This window comes from Eubalaena glacialis, chromosome 2 (genome assembly GCF_028564815.1).
Source record: "Eubalaena glacialis isolate mEubGla1 chromosome 2, mEubGla1.1.hap2.+ XY, whole genome shotgun sequence".
Classification (NCBI taxonomy): domain Eukaryota; kingdom Metazoa; phylum Chordata; class Mammalia; order Artiodactyla; family Balaenidae; genus Eubalaena; species Eubalaena glacialis.
In genome coordinates this window covers 24,556,602-24,575,253 of record NC_083717.1, presented here as the reverse complement: position 1 = coordinate 24,575,253, position 18,652 = coordinate 24,556,602, and positions in this window count along the sequence as shown.

The window sequence follows — 18,652 nt, the reverse complement described above, 5'->3', positions numbered from 1 at the left end:
TATGTAGGCTGAGGAGATTTGTAAGGAGAACTGTGTGGCAGTCACCAATAAACTATAGCTCTTAAAAGCTTTGTAGAGGGACTACACTGGCGGTCCAGCTTTTAAGACTTCGCCTTCCAATGCAGGAGGTGCGGGTTCAATCCCTGGTCGGAGAGCTAAGATCCCACATGCCTCAGGGCCAAAAAACCAAAACATAAAACAGAAGCAGTATTGTAACAAATTCAATAAAGACTTTAGAAAAATGGTCCACATTAAAAAAAAAGCCTTATCTACCAGATCATCATCTTTCCTGCCTTTCCCATTTGAGAAATTTTACACTCCTTTACTTGTCTCGTTGAAGTGAAATAAGGGATGAAGAGGGTCGTTTTCTGAAGTTCCATTTTTTTTTAGAACCAGTGGTTCCTGACTTTCAAGCTGCTTTTTCCAAAACATTAAGCATAAAGTGTTAAATTTGGAGCTGCTTTCTTTTCTCTTCAATGTTTTTGAGATAGACACTCACTCATTCGTTCTGCTTTGAATATCAAATTATTTCATCCACCCAAAGATGAAAATTCTGCACACAGGTCCTAGAATAAATATATTACATTAAATACATTTTGTTTTGCATGAAATCTTACCTCTTCTTATTTGTAGTCAACTCCTGATATATTTTAAACAACAGAACGAAATATAGATTCCTTTGCTGCCTTCTTTCTGGATATTTCTAGATTAGCATTTCTTAACCTGGAGAGCATGGATCCCACCTAAGGAGCTTTCCCTTCTGGATGGTATAAAATGGTTTTGAATCCTCTAAATAGAGTTTAAAAGACTTCAAGTGTCTGTCTATACTTGTAAGCTTTTTTAACCTTGGGGAAAATGTCAAAGTTTTCATCCCGTTTTCAAGGGAAACCATAATTTCAAAAGGGTAAGAATCACTGCTCTAGGTATTAATTTAAAGGATTTGACTTGTTCACAATATCGGACTTTTTTTTTTTTTCCACTTTCTTAGCTGATAGTAGCTAGATTACTTGAGTTAAACTAAGGTCTTCATTTGAACTAGTGAGTGCCTAGGTTTTAAAAAATACTCAAATTTCTGAACTGTCAACTTTGTAGATCAGAACTTCTACCAGTCTGTAGATGTCTATGTACTCCCGTCCTGAGCATCTCTTTGTGACCTGTTCGGTACAAAGTTAACATGCTACATTTCTTGGTCTTAAGAAAATCCTTTTGTAAAATGAATTTATACAAGATTGTGCATATCCTGGAACTGACAATCTTTTTAAAATTGCATGTCTTAGGAATAAAGACGCAGACATAGAGAATGGACTTGAGGACACGGGGAGGGGGAGGGGTAAGATGAGATGAAGTGAGACAGTGGCATGGACATATATACACTACCAAATGTAAAATAGATAGGTAGTGGGAAGCAGCCGCATAGCACAGAGAGATCAGCTCAGTGCTTTGTGTCCACCTAGAGGGGTGGGATAGGGAGGGTGGGAGGGAGACGCAAAAGGGAGGGAGACGCAAAAGGGAGGGAGACGCAAAAGGGAGGGAGACGCAAAAGGGAGGGGATATGGGGATATATGTATATGTAGAGCTGATTCACTTTGTTATACAGCAGAAACTAACACGCCATTGTAAAGCAATTATACTCCAATAAAGATGTTAAAAAAAAATTGCATGTCTTTTGGGAAGATGGTTATAGGTTTTTTCTTTCTCTCTTTACCAAGCAAACAAACAAAAAAATGTTATAAACGCTGTTTTCTAGATCTACAGTTGAGCTACCAAATCAGATCACCTTAGTGCAATTTTACACCCCCTTTTCCTTCCCCCTTCCCCCTTCCTGTCCACCAGTTTTGAATTTTGACTGAGGTTAAGTGTATAAAATGTCTCCTGGAAAAATATTGGCAGAAATTGAGTAAATACAGAGATTGAGTACATCTGACCTGTATAATATAATGCAATTTATAGTATATGCCAGGAAGTTTCCTCTTTTCTCCCCCACTATCTGCAAAATGAATCACGTTAATATAGCTGCAGTAGTCACTTTGAACTGTACCCATTTAAATGGACTCCAAGTGCATACAGCCATCTAAAGTAACAAATCCACAAGAAAAAATCAAGATATTCCTGTAGAAACGATATTGGTAGAAAGTTCAATTCCATTTAATTCGTGTATTTGCTGGTCACCTCCTGAATGACCAACACTGGGGGAAATACCAAGGAAGTAAATGTGAGGGTCTGACCCCATGGAGTGTTCTGTCTCATTAAGCAGGTGGGCTTTGCATCTTTGAAACAGCAAGGAAGCCACATGTGGAATAGAGTCCGGTTTAAAGCACGTGCTCATTCAAATGTATGGATACCAAGGGGTGGGGGGGTGGGAAGAATTACGAGATTGGGATTGACATATATACACTGTTGATACTATGTATAAAATAGATAACTGATGAGAACCTACTGTATAGCACAGGGAACTCTACTCGATGCTCTGTGGTGACCTAAATGGGAAGCAAACCCAAAAAAGAGGGGATATATGTCTACGTATAACTGATTCACTTTGCTGTACAGTAGAAACTAACACACCATTGTAAAGCAACTGTACTCCAATAAATTTTTTTAAAAATCTACAGGAAGTTGGAAGAGGGCTGAGTTGGAGGCACTGAAACAGTCAAAGACAGAATTCTAAAGATATACTTGGATGGAGCCCAGGAGGTGGAGAAAACATTTGAAACTGGGGCAGTAATATAACAAAGGCTCTCCCGTCCCGGAAACAGGGAGAGGATTTACAGGTCGGGCTGAAGTTGGCCCGGAAGAGAGTGGAAAACGCAGGGTGAGGGGATGAACCTGGGGCTGCTGGCGGCAAGGGTTGAGTCTGGGCCTTGCTGATACCCTGGCTGCTGGAGAAAGAAGGGGTGAAGAGGACGGACTCCCAGCAAGAGGGAAGAATCCCCTTAACTTTGGGCACCTCCAGGGTCAGTCAGTACCTATGGCACCAAGGACACACCAAAGGTTTGGACAGATGCAGTAACAGAGAGAGTAAAAGAGAGGATTGGGTAATGAGAAAGGGAAGAGGAAGAGAAAAATGTGAATGGATTCATTTCTCTAGATATCTACCTGTGACCAGGGCTTGATAAGGTCAACCTAAACTGGTGGCATTACTGTTTCATGAAATGCTTTAGTGGGTAAGGTGATATGCCCATGTAATAAACAAAACTCCTCAGAGGTGTTTTGATCCTCCTAAACCAGTTTCTTTCCTGGGATCAAGCATTCCTTGACACAGATGAACAACTTCACTCACCCCTAGTCGTTTAGGAAGTGACCAATAAATACATGAATTAAACCGAACTGAAGTTTCCATCAATATAGTTTATGAAGGATGACCTTGATTTTTTTCCATGCGGATTCCTTAACTTAGATCCCACTATATGCTTGGAACCCATTTAAGATGGGATGGTCCAACCACCTCACACCCATTAGGGTGGCTACTATCAAAAAACCAGAAATTAACGAGAATTGGTAAGGATATGGAGACACTGGAATCCTTGTGCACCATTGGGAAAATGTAAAATGGTTACAGCCATTGTGGAAAATAGTTTGGTGGTTCCTCAAAATATTAAAAATAGAACTACCACGTGATCCTGCAACTCTATTTCTAGATATAAAGCCAAAAGAATTGAAAGCAAGGTCTTTTTCTTTCCTGATACTCATTAATTTTTTTAATTGAAGTACAGTTGATTTACAATGTTGCGTTAATTTCTGCCTTACAGCAAACTGATTCAGTTATACATATACACACATTCTATTTTTATATTCTTTTCCATTATGGTTTATCACAGGATATTGAATATGAAAGCAAGGTCTTGAGCAGATATTTGTGCACATTATTCACAATAGGCAAAAGATGGAAGCAACCCAGACGTCCCTCAACAGATAAATGGATGAACAAAATGTGGTCTATCTATACAATGGAATATTATTCAGCCTTAGAAAGGAAAGAAATTCTGATACATCCTACAACATGGATGAATCTTGAGGACACGATGCTAAGTGAAATAAGACAGCCACAAAAAGACAAAAACAAATGCTGCATGATTCCATTTCTATGCGGTACCTAGCGCAGTCAATTTCAGAGACTGAAAGTAGCATGGTGGTTGCCAGGGGCTGGGGGGAGGGAGGTGGGGAGTTATGTTTTTACAGGGACAGAGTTTCAGTTTTGCAAGATGAAAACATTCTTGAGAAGGATAGTAGTGATGACTGTACATTATGAATGTACTTAATGCCACTGAGCTGTACACCTAAAAAAGGTTAAGATGGTAAATTTCATGTTATGTGTATTTTACACAATAAAAGAAATTGAAAGAAAAAAAAAAAGTCTGGTCTAAAATGACTAATGTTGCCTGAGGCTCCACCCAGTGGAAGGCCCCCCCCCTGCAGCCTCTCAGGGACTGATCCCTGGGCCAGCAGCTCCTAAGATGCCCTATTAAGCAGTTAATTATTTCTCTTTGATACTGGCTTTTTCATCTTTTAATACAGCAGTTTTACTGTCTCTGATAATTATTCTGTCTCGATAACTCTTTTAAATCTAATGAGGCGTGGCCAGCTCTGCTTAACAAGGCCACACGTCATTAGCTTCTTGTCTCTGTGTCATCCTGTCACCCTCAATCACTACATGACCAGCCAGGCACTAACTGGTCACTTGTCATTGGCAAAAGAGTGTGAAGTGACCTGCTGTCAGGTCAGTTAGCAGTGGTGCTGAATAAACTTCCAGGACCACACGCAATCCTGCCTTTTATCCCCCCAGCACAATCCAGGTTGAGGGAACCTGGTTGAGGGATAAATCCGCTTTCCACTAACCCAACAATAAGATCTTTAGGGAGGGTCCTCTGCTTTCTCATCCTCTGCTCCCAGGAATTCTCATGTTTTGTCTCAAAAGCCCCCGAAAGAAGCAGGGAGAAGTAATGCTTGAGCACGGGCTTTAGTCAAAAGACGCTGAGTCAGTCTTGCTGAGCTATTCACCAACTGTGTGGCTTCGGGCCAACCACTTAACCTCTCTGGCCCGAGTTCCTTTCCCGAACAACAGACTTCTGAGGGTTGTCTCAAAAGTTAAAGGAGTTCATTGCTACCTATATTGCCAAGCCACATGAGCCTGGAAGAAAAAGTAAGATAGTTCCCTTCAGTCTACTTTTGAAATGAGTTAGGGTATAAATTCATATGGAGTCAAGATGGCATCAAAAATTTATTTCTTTAGGTTTTCTTTCTCCCCCGTACCGATCTTCTGTTGCATCACTCCCAAATCATTTGGGGGTGGGAGAGTAGGGGTCTATTTATTTATTTGCTTCCAAGTTCATTCTGAGTCTGCTTCTATAAATGAACTTCAGTGGCGAGATCACAGGGAAGGCTTTCCATCTTGTCGGGGTTATTGCTCTGATCTCAAAATGAATCTCAAACACACTTCTTGAATAGAAGGTCGGTTTTCATCTGGGCACACAGATTTCTCTTATTTTCGGAAGACACAAAATCAAGTCATTTGTCACAGGTAGTATCCAGGTTATCATCTTAGGAACTTGATCAGTTTATAATAAACATAACAAACTACGTCTCCATGCTTCCAAGTCTGGAAAGACAATTGCACTGTTATCCCCAAAAATCCCTTCTTAGCCCAAAGCAGAAGACCATGGGGACCAGGTGCCGAGTCAAGGTCGACCACAGTGGCTGTTCACGTGGCCACGGGGACTGCTGGCTCCCAGGATGCTCAGGACCACCCCCCCCCCCCAACCCACAAGACCCTGTTCCCTCACTGTTGCTTAGAGTCCCAGCATTGCCGCCGGGGTGCTTCCTTCTGGTCTGTGCCAACCACCTGGAAGTTTCTTTTTCTCACAAAGGAATAGAGTGAGAGATTTGGGAGACTTGGGTCCCCGTGAGTTAGTGACCCTGTTCTAGGGTAACAGGGCCCCTCTGCTCTGGACCCACAACTTTACATGGAAACTGCAGAGCCTTCACTCGGTTTTTGATTTCCTCGTGATTTTGCCATTTTGTCCCCAGAACACTCACCTGAAAGAGAGCTGGGCTGGCTCAAAGGCAAAGGAGGGGAGCTGGTCCCCGAGAGTCCTGTCTGCCTTAGGCCGTGAGCTCCCTGGGGACAGGGCCACATCTTCCCTAGGCTCCTTATGTCCACGGTGCTCAGCACAGCACCTTGCATGGAATCACACCCAGCAAGTATTCCTTGAGTGAATGAATGAGTAATGAATGGGTGCCTGCCTGGTAGCCCCTCCCCCAACCTTGCAGACTTGGACCCACTTCTACAGCCATCAGGTCCTCCATCAGGGACATTCCTCAGAGTATTGAGTGATGAGTGACCCTCGTTCCTTCACTTCGAGTGAGGTTTCCATTCCTCTAGCAGCTGGTTACGAGGGCAACCTCAACTTACCTAGTCAACTGTCTTCTCAAATTCATACGTTCACTCATTAATCCACTCTTTCTTTCAACATAACTAACTGAGCACCTGCCAAGTGCCAGGCACTGTTCTTTTTTTAAAACATAATATATTTGCACAACTCAAAGTCCAAAATTAGATAAGAAAGATATAAACTAAGTTTCCCCATACAAAAGCACTGTTAATTTTTTTTTTAATTTATAAGCAGGGGATGTATGTATATGTACAGCTGATTCACTTTGTTATAAAGCAGAAACTAACACACCATTGTAAAGCAATTATACTCCAATAAAGATGTTAAAAAATAAAATAAAATTTATAAGCAAATGGAAATATATAAATCTTAGTTCCTGAGTTAAGAAGCACCCTTTAGATACTGTTTTGTACCTGGATCTCTCTATATCTACGCATAGATGTCTTCCCAATATTTTTTGTAGCTGTATAGTATTCCATTACCATAAGTGCCATGGTTTATTCAGCTTGTTTTCTATTGCGGGGCATGGGTTGTTTCTAATCTTCTGTTATTGTAACACAAACACTGTCACAGTGCACTTTTGTGCACGTGTTATTACACAAGTGCATCTGTAGAATAAATGTCCAGAGGTGGGGTTGCTGGATCACAGAGTACATGCGTTTGCATTTTGGGGAGGTCAGATTCCCTTCAAATAGGGGTTTGCCATTCTGCAGCCCCACCAGCAACTGTGGGGTCCAGGCTCTGTCCCGAGGAATGGGGTTGCAGTGGGACGAAGACAGACAGGAGCTCAGCTCTTACGGAGCTTACATTCCAGTGCGAGCAGCCTGCAGACAACCTTCACGTACAAATAACCAAGAGAATTGCAAATTGTGATACAATGCCGTGAGGACAATAAAACAGGGTTCTGAGGTGGAGACTTATGCAGGCTGGTGAGTGAGGGGTGAGCGGTGCTAGATGAGGGGTTCATGGAAGGTCTCCGAGGAGATGACACTTCATCCAAGACCTGAATGAGGAGGCAGCCATGAGATCAGAGGAAGAACATTCCAGAACATCTGAGGGGACAACATGAGAAGGTGTTTAGGCTCCTTCTGGAAAACCGTCCCTGCCCACCTCACCCATAGGTAGACCAACACGCCACAAGGTGAAGTTCAGGGATTCCTGTTACCCACTAATCAAGGGCTGTTGAATTGAGTTGTTTGAAATATTTCCAATCCCAAGAGTGTGTAAAACTAGGTGAGATGGAGAAAAGGCAGGTTCACTTTGCTGCTTAGAATCAGATCTTTCTGTTGTTCACACGTAAGATATTTCTCATGATTTTTCAGTTTCCAGAATCTAGTAGATAATACACTTTTTTTAAATTGTGCTTTAAAAAATATGACAAAATTTACCACTTTAACCATTTTTAAGGGTGCAGTTTGGCGGTGTCAGGTATATTCACATTGTTGTAGGGTCTTAAATTTTTTAACTAAAAAAATAAATAAATAATAAGCCTAGGCTGTGAAAAAGGTTGAAACAAGAGAAAAATCACTAGAATTTGCAGCAGAGTTATATGAGTGCCTGTGATTTCAAAGTTCAAGGGAAACTAAAAGAGGAAACATCACTTATGGATGAGAATGAAATTGAGGGTCTTTGACGTCTGGAAATGTCCTTTCCCTAAAAGATTTTGATCGCAACAATAGCCTCAACTCTTTCTCACAGCCCTCTCCCATCTAGGTTAGAAAATTGCTGCGTTTTTCCAGCTCCCACAAGGCACTGTCATGCTTGGTAATGAATCGCATCTTTTACTCAGCAGTAGAAAATAATTAGTGCCAGGTGGTAAATGACTGGATCAAATCAGTCAGCATCAGGCAGGTCAGAGGTCTCTCAGCGGCTCACCTGCTCACCTTTATACCATGGAGAGAGGATGTACCTATAGATGATCCAAAGAATGTAGCTCTACTTCAAAGAAATGAAATGGGAAATCTATTAATAGTGGAAAAAATACAGCTGTGAGTGTCATCTTCGGCCGTGAGAAAATCCACTGTCCTTTCTTCCTCTTATGCTTAATTCCTTGGACTCAGGATGCCACATGACAATCATCCACTAGATGGCGCCATCCATCTGTTTAATCTGTCAGTGCGCAGCCCTTCCACTGGGTTGAATCCAATTTTGAGACTCGAAAGCTAGAGGGCAAGATTTCCTCAGAAATGACTTATCAATTAAAAAGAAAGTAAACTAAAGACCGCTTTGAATATAAAATGCCTACAAGGGTCCCAGTCTCCTAGCTGCAAGGCTCAGTTTGCCGCAAGGAAGCAACTGACGCGAGGGGGTTTTGTAACAAAGCCTGGGTGATGCCTTTCTGGAGGTGGATAGAAGGCATCAAGGAAAGAAGATAAGATTCCATGGAACACCATTTCTAAGTTTCAACAAATTTTGTGGCTACCTGGAAAATGCATCCTAGACCTGTGTGCTTCATTTCACCTGACTGCCCACCAGGGCAAGAGGGTTTGGGTTCCCTCCTCCCGTGAGCCCGGGCTATCATCTGGAAGTCATCAAGCCACTTTGGGAAACATTTGATGTCACTTCTGTGAATGGCGCTCAAGTTTCCAGGCCCTTCCCTGGGTTTGAGCTCCAAGGGCACATTGGCAAGAGGAAGAGAACATTTCCACACGGGGGTGTCCTGGCAGCTCCAACCACAGGGTGGGCTGGGCCTTCTATCCGGTCCCTGGCCTTGACCTCAGCTGCCCCGGCTCTTTCCACGCTTTTCTTCTGACTCCCTCTGTCCCCTTCCCCTCTTATCAGTCTCTTGTTTTTTTGTGACCTCCGACCAAAACAGTCTGCCACTTTCTTTTCTTTTTTCCTTTTGAAAGTTTCATCACAATTTTTTTTTATTATTATTAAAAACTAGGATCTGATTATTTCAGATTCACAAAGAACTGGACGTGTCCTTGGTGGGCTATGATTTACCACACCCTTCGGTGCCCAGGACCACCCCTCCACCTGGCAGTGGGGGCAGGGGGCAGGGAGGCTGGGGAGGGGTGGTCCTCCCTGTACTAGACCATCAGGCTGATGAGATGCAGGGTGACAGCTCTCCCCAGACCACCCCAGGGTGCGTCCACTTGCATTAACGTCAACATTGGGACGCTGATGCCTCGTAGCTCCTCAGGAAGGCGCCTCAGACGTGCTCCGGGAGGAATTCAGGCAAACAGGCCGCCCACCCCCATTCTGTGTGGCCTCACACACATTGCCGCTCCCTCTGCCCTCTCCTCAGCTCTCCCACTCCACCCCCTCACCTCCATCTATCTGAAGTGCCTTTATGGTAATTGTGACATTCATTGGGCAGACATGGCCTGAGTTTTCTTTTTTTTTTTTTTTTTAAACATCTTTATTGAAGTATAATTGCTTTACAATGGTGTGTTAGTTTCTGCTTTATAACAAAGTGAATCAGTTATACATATACATATGTTCCCATATCTCTTCCCTCTTGCATCTCCCTCCCTCCCACCCTCCCTATCCCACCCCTCTAGGTGGTCACAAAGCACTGAGCTGATCTCCCTGTGCTATGCGGCTGCTTCCCACTAGCTATCTATTTTACATTTGGTAGTGTCTATATGTCCATGACACTCTCTCACCCTGACACATCTCACCCCTCCCCCTCCCCATATCCTCAAGTCCATTCTCTAGTAGGTCTGTGTCTTTATTCCCATCTTGCCACTAGGTTCTTCATGACCTTTTTTTTTTTTTCCCTTAGATTCCATATATATGTGTTAGCATACTGTATTTGTTTTTCTCTTTCTGACTTACTTCACTCTGTATGACAGACTCTAACTCCATCCACCTCATTACAAATACCTCCATTTCATTTCTTTTTATGGCTGAGTAATATTCCATTGTATATATGTGCCACATCTTCTTTATCCATTCATCCGATGATGGACACTTAGGTTGCTTCCATGTCCTGACTATTGTAAATAGAGCTGCAGTGAACATTGTGGTACATGACTCTTTTTGAATTATGGTTTTCTCAGGGTATATGCCCAGTAGTGGGATTGCTGGGTCGTATGGTAGTTCTATTTTTAGTTTTTTAAGGAACCTCCATACTGTTCTCCATAGTGGCTGTATCAATTTACATTCCCACCAACAGTGCAAGACGGTTCCCTTTTCTCCACACCCTCTCCAGCATTTATTGTTTCTAGATTTTTTGATGATGGCCATTCTGACCGGTGTGAGATGATACCTCATTGTAATTTTGATTTGCATTTCTCTAATGATTAATGATGTTGAGCATTCTTTCATGTGTCTGTTGGCAATCTGTATAAGCACTCATCTAGGGTGCTTTCCAAAAGTGATTTTATTTTTTAAGTTGAATAAGGGAGGGTGTGGGGAAGTGAGGGTGAGGTTTCCAGCCTCAGTAGCATCACTGGAAGCGTTCATTGACTGTGTTCATTTTATTTAACCAAAAAGATGAGAGAGAGAGGGATGATTGATAGATTAGATGGATGGATAGATTATGGACACATAGATAGATCTATAGACAGATAGATGATAATGATGATGAAGATAGATAGATAGATATGATGGATGGATAGATAGGTGATAGATAAGTGGAGGATGGATAAATAAACTTTATACTCCACTTTATTTTTCATAGCTACAAAGGTAATCCAAAGAAAAGGCACAGATAATTTATTAGTTAACTTCACAGAGAAATCCTAATAACATATTTTTGGTAAAACGAGCTATAGAGCCTCCTCTGGTTTGCTACAGGGATGTTGCAGTGTTGGGATGGCCGTGAGCTCCGTCCATGGAGAAGGTGGGCAGCTGTTGGGAAGCAGGAGGGCTTTTCTCCGTAGCAACAAAGCAGAGTTAAGAATTCAGAAGCAGAAGAATAAATAGAGCGTTTATCCTGCCTTTGATGGCAGAGGTCCTAGGACGCTTCCAAGGGATGCAGTGTGTGTCTCCACCGCAAAGAGCCCTTGGGGTACGGGCTAATGTCCTCCTGTGAGATCTATTCTTTGACCCAAGCGTGCTCTGTAGGTGGACTCTTGGAAGAAGAGAGGAGACTTTGATGGGAGGGCTTTACTGGTAGAGTTCTGGCCGTTTGGTTCATAAATGAAAGTATTCAACTTGAGGTCACATTAGAAAATGCTCTGGGACTTTCCTGGTTAAGAATCCCCCTGCCAATGCAGGCAACACGGGTTCGAGCCCTGGTCCAGGAAGATCCCACATGCCACGGAGCAGCTAAGCCCATGCGCTACAACTACTGAGCCTGCGCTCTAGAGGCCGCAAGCCACAACTACTGAGCCTGCGTGCTGCAACTGTTGAAGCCCACGCACCTAGAGCCCGTGCGCTGCAACAAGAGAAGCCACCGCAATGAGAAGCCCGTGCACCGCAACCAAGAGTAGCCCCCGCTCGCCGCAACTAGAGAAAAGCTCACGCGCCGCAACGAAGACGCAATGCAGCCATAAATAAATAAATAAATAAAGGTATTATTATTTTTTAAAAGGCTCTTGTCAATTTCTCTAGCGGTCTTAGACACATCCTGGGACTTATGCATCCCTCAAGTCTGCATAAGTGCTCTGAAGAAGCCACTTTAAAAATAACAATGATTAATTAAGACCAGGTCCAGCCAGTCCTTCTGCTTTTTAAAAGGATCCTCCAAACAACAGTTTGTTGTTTTATGGATTGGTGTACATACAATGGGCTCACTTGATTACAATGCCACATGCTTCGAATATTTTTACTGAAACTGATCAGGCCCCAGGGAGATGCTCAGTGATGGGGGAGGTTATGCAAATGCCCCCCCAGGGGAGAAATGGAGATCACTTCAAAGGTTTTGGTCTTGTGATTAATAACAATAAGAAAAAGGACTTCACACAGTTACAGGGTAGGTTCAGGTCTTTGTTCTTTATGTCCTTGTTTACAACTTTTCCTACCTCCGTGAATCTGAAAATATTGTGGTGGAATTCTGATTTTTCTTTTGCCTTCTCTTCTAGTGGAACATTTTAAGGAACCAAAGGAAGAAAGACACGCTTGAGAATCTGGTCAGTTTTGACCACTTTTCATGTGTATCTAAAGAAGATGAAAGTTTCCAGTTTCCAGAGCATTTTCCTCAATGATAACTTGTAATCATATTACTTTTTTCTCCTGGATATTCCAAGCATGACTCATTTGGGGGGTATTTTTTCTTAGTTTATATAATAACCTCTAACACGAAATATGTTGTTATTCCTTTTACCTACCACACATGGAAGTCAAATGAGATAAACCTAATATTTACCAAAAAAGCATAAAATTATCTCAGAAATACATTTGACTTTAACTTCATTTTATTTTTAAAAGGCCTTGGTTGGGTATATGGATGTTTTCCAGATTTTTAGTTTATCCAACTGTCCTACCAATTTGTCTGAGGATGTTTCTTAAACTCTCCATAATTTCCTCATTTTGCAAAAATAAAATGGATGACTTATCATCAGAGTTATTGTGAATGTAAATAAAATATTAATATCATAATTTAATTCTTCCATTGAAGTAATTGGGACAAACATCATAATGTATAAAGAACTGTAATATATTTATATTTGATGCCCATCTCATTCATTTCTAAATGTTTGCCCATATGAATAACGTAGAATCAAATGCATTTGCAAAGGTATGATATAGAACAGTACAGGGTAAACTATAATGGTATAATAAAATGATGAGATTTAAAGAAACCTATTTCTCGGTTCTATGATACCTGAAAGCAAATAATAAGAGCCTTTTTCATGCATGTCACCATCTCCCTATAACATCTTGTAGAACAAGACCCTAATCTCTGTGCGCATACAGAGTTCTCTAAAACGTGCCATTGTCTTTGCAACCATAATTATTGAATCTTGTCTACAAATAAATATGTATAATATATCTAATTGTCACTAATTGCTATACAGCTGAAAATGGGCTCTGGCTAGCAGTTAGCCATGCTGAGGGAATCTAGGATGGATATTCAGTCTGTCTGAGCAAGCACAGCATTTTTTTGGCAAGAAAACCTGATGTCATGTTGATGGGCTCCTCCTTTTTTCTTCCATCCTTATTTCTTTGCCTGATAGCATTTCATATTAAATGAACACGTCTTTGGGAAAACAGCTCAATTCATTTTCACTGGATATGCCGCACTGCATTTTGCCTTTGATCTGTGAAAACGGATTGGTCAGTTTCTTTGAAAATTGTTGGCTAGATGGTGGTTGTAGGAAATGAGACAGGGTAGCATGATAGCACTTGATTTGACAGGTATTGCTTGGTACCTATCACTGCCCACGAGACCCTGTGCTGGGGGTAGGCCGTACAGAAGTTCATTACTTTCTGCCCTTTGCTCGTGGCTTTGTGAGAAACACAGACATCTGGTTCTCCTGCCCTGTTAGACGCTGGGTCCCATCCTTTTCTGTTCGTCCCTAAGTGCAATCAATGACTCAGCCCTCTTCCCTTTTTAAATGCATTCATTCATTCATTTGTTCTTTCGACACATCTCTACCTCATCCCTCCACATGCCAGGCACCGCGCTGGGTACCAGGAATAGAAGGAATTGCAAAAGCAGCCCTGATTCTTGTTCTTGAAGCTCACACCTCATTGGGGGAGAAAGATGTCCGTCAAAGAATCGTCCTGAGCACATGTAACGTTGTAGGGTGGGCAGTGCTGTGAAGGGGAAGGGCAGTGGGTGCTGTGAGTCATGTGAGCATAAGGGTGATAGGGGGGCACTGGGCTGGGATCCGAAGGTGGAGGAGGGACTGAGAAGCGGGTGGTGTGACCAGAGCGGAGAACACAGGATGGGAGAGGAGAGCAGAGTTTGTGCAAGACCAGAGGAGAAAGGGGCCAAACCATGGCCGGGCTGGTAGGAATCATTCTGGATGGGGCGGTGACTCACTCAGGCTTGGATTTTGTAAGGATGTCTCTGGCTGCTGTGCAGTGAACACCCTGATGCACGCCTTGCTGGAGGTTATAACCCCAAAGGATTCGTGATGGATGAGTGATTGTGAAAGGGTTCTCGTGCCTTGGTGCCCAGTGAAAGGCACTGTGTTGTGTGCACTTCCTCACCAATCAAAGGGGTCAGAATTTGCTGGACTGGTCTTTGTAATTCATTTTCCAGAAATAGACAAATAGCCCTGGGAATGAAGTTAGTTCCAGTGGAACAGTAAAAAACAATACGGATTTTATTCATTCTTTTATTCATTATCTGTTCTAAGAACCTGTGAAAACATGGCAGAAGAAAATAATATAGTGGCTTCCTGCACTCCTTATTACCTTGAAAACTATTCTCTCCACAAGGGCAGAGACCAAGTTTCTGTTGCCTGGAAAGAATGGTGCTCATGTTTTATAGCCAAAGAACTGTGGGAAAAGACTGGATCGCGTCAATAAAATGGGATTGCCATACAGAACTGGCCGCCAATATAAAGCCTTAGTATTTTTTTTTTAAGCCAATGAAAGAGAAGCCATGTTTCCCACTGGGGGGACCCGTGTATGGGTCTTTTTTGATGGGCAAAGCCTACGAGTGTGGGTATAGCTTGAATTTTTTTGGATTTACACGTTTAAAAGGAGTTTTCATTAGGAAATAGATGGCCGGGTGATTAAGAACTGTGGCGGTGAAGCCATGTGTCTCTGAGCCCTGGAGTCTCAGCTCTGGTCACATCCCTTAGCCTGGGAGAGCCTGCGTCCTCTCATCTTTAAGGTGCAGATTAGAAAATGTACTTCACTGGATTGTTAGGAGGCTTAAAGGAGAAAACGCCTCACGAAAAGCACGAGGTCTGGCACGCGGTAGGCCCTCCATGGATGCCGGTGAGTCTTACTTTGAATTGGAGAGGATCCACCGGAATTTCTTCAAGTCTTTGTAACTTTCTAGAAGGCCACTTTAACAGCCCGTAAAACCAGTGTGACAAAGAGTGAGTGGGTATCAGTTGAGTTCAGGGAGGCCACCACAAATTAGCCAATCCCCAGTCAGGGATAGAGCTGGAAGTACCGTCTGAAAAGTGCTCCCTTCATGGGGAATAAAATTAAAAATAGATTCATCTCAGTGCAAATCTTATCACAAAGAAGGACCAAGCTGACTTAGGGGGAGTAGTAGGGTGCAAGGCATGCCTTGTGCTGGTATGGACACAGCCGAATTCGTGGAGTCCCAGCTGAAACCGCATGTGGCTTTCCCACAATGACTGCACGGCAGCTCCATGGTGGCCCGTTTCTGTGCTGTGACTTTGGGAGGAGTTCCTGGAAACTCAGCCTAGAGCTTCTTCAATTTCTTCAGTCCCACTGAGGATCCTGGGAGTCACGTAATGCCCGGTAATAAATCCTTCTCTGCTTAAGCTCACCAGAATGGACTGTTCTCTTTGCCAGGGAACCCTGATCAGTGTGGAAACTCCTGAAACTCCTATTGTTAACTGAACACAGGAGTTGCAGGGATCCCACAAAAACCTTCTGTGAGGACCCACACTGCGGGGGAAAAAAGCTGAAGCTTTGAGCAAACAGAAAGTTGACGCCAGTGTCTCTTTCTCTGTTGCAAAGATTAAATCCTCCAGAGCTGGATTGCATCTGTCACTCATTGTACTCTCCAACACCAGTGGGAATAATCCCGACATTCCACTAACCAGGGCACTAATTTCACTCCAGCCCACATGCAGCATTGCATTCCCACAGAAGCACCTAAGACAAAATTCGCTGGGTAATTAAGCAAAGAGGAAAGGAAACAGGAGATGCTAAACCCACACTCGTAGGCTCTCCATGCCAACCTTAGCATTGCTCTCCAATGCCAACTTTCTGCTGTTCTGGGAAGGGCTGTCTTCTCACAGTGGGCACTGAACATTTCTCTCTCCTTCTGGCTTCTGCCATCCTGCCATCTTTCAACGTTCAGCCACATCACCTCCCATGCCTTTCCTGGCTACTCTGGTTCACAATATCCTCTCCCTCCTCTGAACTTTTACTCTCTATATCACTGGCAGAACCCTTCGTATACTTGCTTCTATTATGAGTTGACTTCCTTGTGTGTATGTTTACCTCTCGACTAGATACGAACACTTTGGCATCTCTTACACTGCTGAACACAGAGCAGGCATGCAATAAATGGTTCTTGATTAGATTATACATTCATTACATCATGTAAAATTAGTCTCCATGGGTTACATACCAACATGTAAGAAGAAAGCTGCAGCCCCATGACCTATTTAAAAATCTGACATCTCATTTGAGTGCTGCGTTGTCCTTCGAAAACAAGAAAATAAATGTCAGATTTGTCTTCTTGCTTCTCTGATCTTCCTGCAATCCTGGCTTTGTACTTCTGAAGATGGGAAGAATTGGATGTTTCATGATTGCTTGGAATTAAGCATGAAAAGCACTAGCCATGTAACTCTGGGGTGGTAAAAAAAAGAAAGAAGCTGGGAAGGGTCAGAATTAATGGAATCTGGGGCGGGGGCACTCCTCACTGACTCCCTTTGTGCAGGAGGAGAGCAGATGGCCGGAGGATGGAAGAAATGACTATTTCAACTTGCTCCCAAAACTGGGAGTGGGTGGGAATAAAGTCACTGTCAGGTCAAGTTCATGCTGGTTGGACTTAGGGAAGTCAGTGATGGTGAGCCTTGACATTCATCTGTTTAGAAGGAGTTTAAAAGTCCTTTCAACAAAATCATCCAGCTCTACCTAATGTTACACTTACGAACTTTCACAGGTAATTTCCATTGACTTATTGAGGCTTAGTTTTCTCTACCGATGGGGGGCTATGCATCTTTCTTAATCTGAAAGCCCAATGGGGAGAGAATATGTATTTGTTCTCCTCCCATCTCTTTGCTTAATAACACTGCTCCCAGCTGTCTTCTGTTCTTGGCAGAGGGGGCAGGGCGGAACCACCCTCCTTGGGACTTGGAGGCTATGTCCTGATTAGAAGTGAGAAACAGACCATGGGCCGTGCTTCGCAGGGTGGGCACCCTGGAGGCAAGAAGGAGAAGGACTGGGGGCCTGGGACGAGCTGTAGCCAGAACGAGCTGTACAGGAATGGAACGATCACATCACTTAGCCAAGAGTGGATCATCCAAAATTCAGCCCTTCTTTGTTTAGAATATAATATGCTGCTTTCATGTCAAGTTCCACTTTTCCAGTTATGTTCTACCTGTTTAATTCTACAGTTTCTCTGTATTTGCCTAAAGCACATGTCAATTTGTGGCAGGGAAATTTGCCCTGGAAGCACATTAGTTTCAAGGATGGTGCAAGTTTGTACCAGGTTTCCATTCACAGATAACAGATGTTTTTTTTTCTCCATCCTTAGTTGACAACTAACAACTATGTGATTGATTAAAAGGTGAGAAAATGTTTATTCTAATATGCTAGGCAACCATTTCACTCCCTCCCTATTTTTAAAGCAAAGATTGAGGTTCAAGGAGAAGCCTCATTTTGTTTTTTTGCACTTTTGAGGATAGACGCCTGAGGGCAGAGACAGTTGTTCTCTTAGGAATAAACCCCATGGAGTGTCCTACAACACTGTGCAAATAGAGTATGCATGGGTGGCTGGTGGTGAGCACTCAATAAGATCATGTACAAAGAACAGGATGAAAGTCTGACATAAATTCTCCTCCTTATGTAAGAATAAAACTATATATTATATTCCAATGAAGGATGAACTGAAGCAAGTCATGGGTCTTTTTTCTTTGTTTCCTGTGACTGTCTCTATAGATATGGCCCTTGGGGTAGCAGTCATTCATCATCCAAAGGACATGGAGACTTAATTCCTCCCTAAAATGAGATTGATTCTGAATGTGGCTGGTCCTTTGCCATCATGTTTTAGACACACATCCAGCCGGCCATGGAGGCGGGCGTGGGGGATGCTATCTGTTCTGTTGCCATGACACCAGGCAGTGTTTCCATAACACAGCCTTCCCACTTTCTGGGCAAGCCAACTTGGACCGTTTGCCCTGCATGATGCTCGTCAGGCTGGAAAGGGATCGAGGGCCCTTGGGGATTGCTATTCTGATTTGTGTGTGTGAAAGTTTAACTGCGGCTCGAGCCAGGCATGTACATAGGCACAGGCTCAAGAGCGAAAGGGGGTGATCCCGGAGGAAGACACGGAGTTGCTTGGAAGGTATTAAATGAACACACTGTCTCTGCTTTCCTTTCCTGTGCAGGGCGAGCTGAGTGTCTCAGCTGCAGGGGTTTGCATGTCCGTGAGATCCGGGTAGCTGCAGAGGGCAGAGAAAACAAAAGGTGAGGAGGGGCAGTGAGCTAATGACAAGGGGGACATGCAATGGCGAACTTCTGCAGCTTCAAGATTTTTGTTC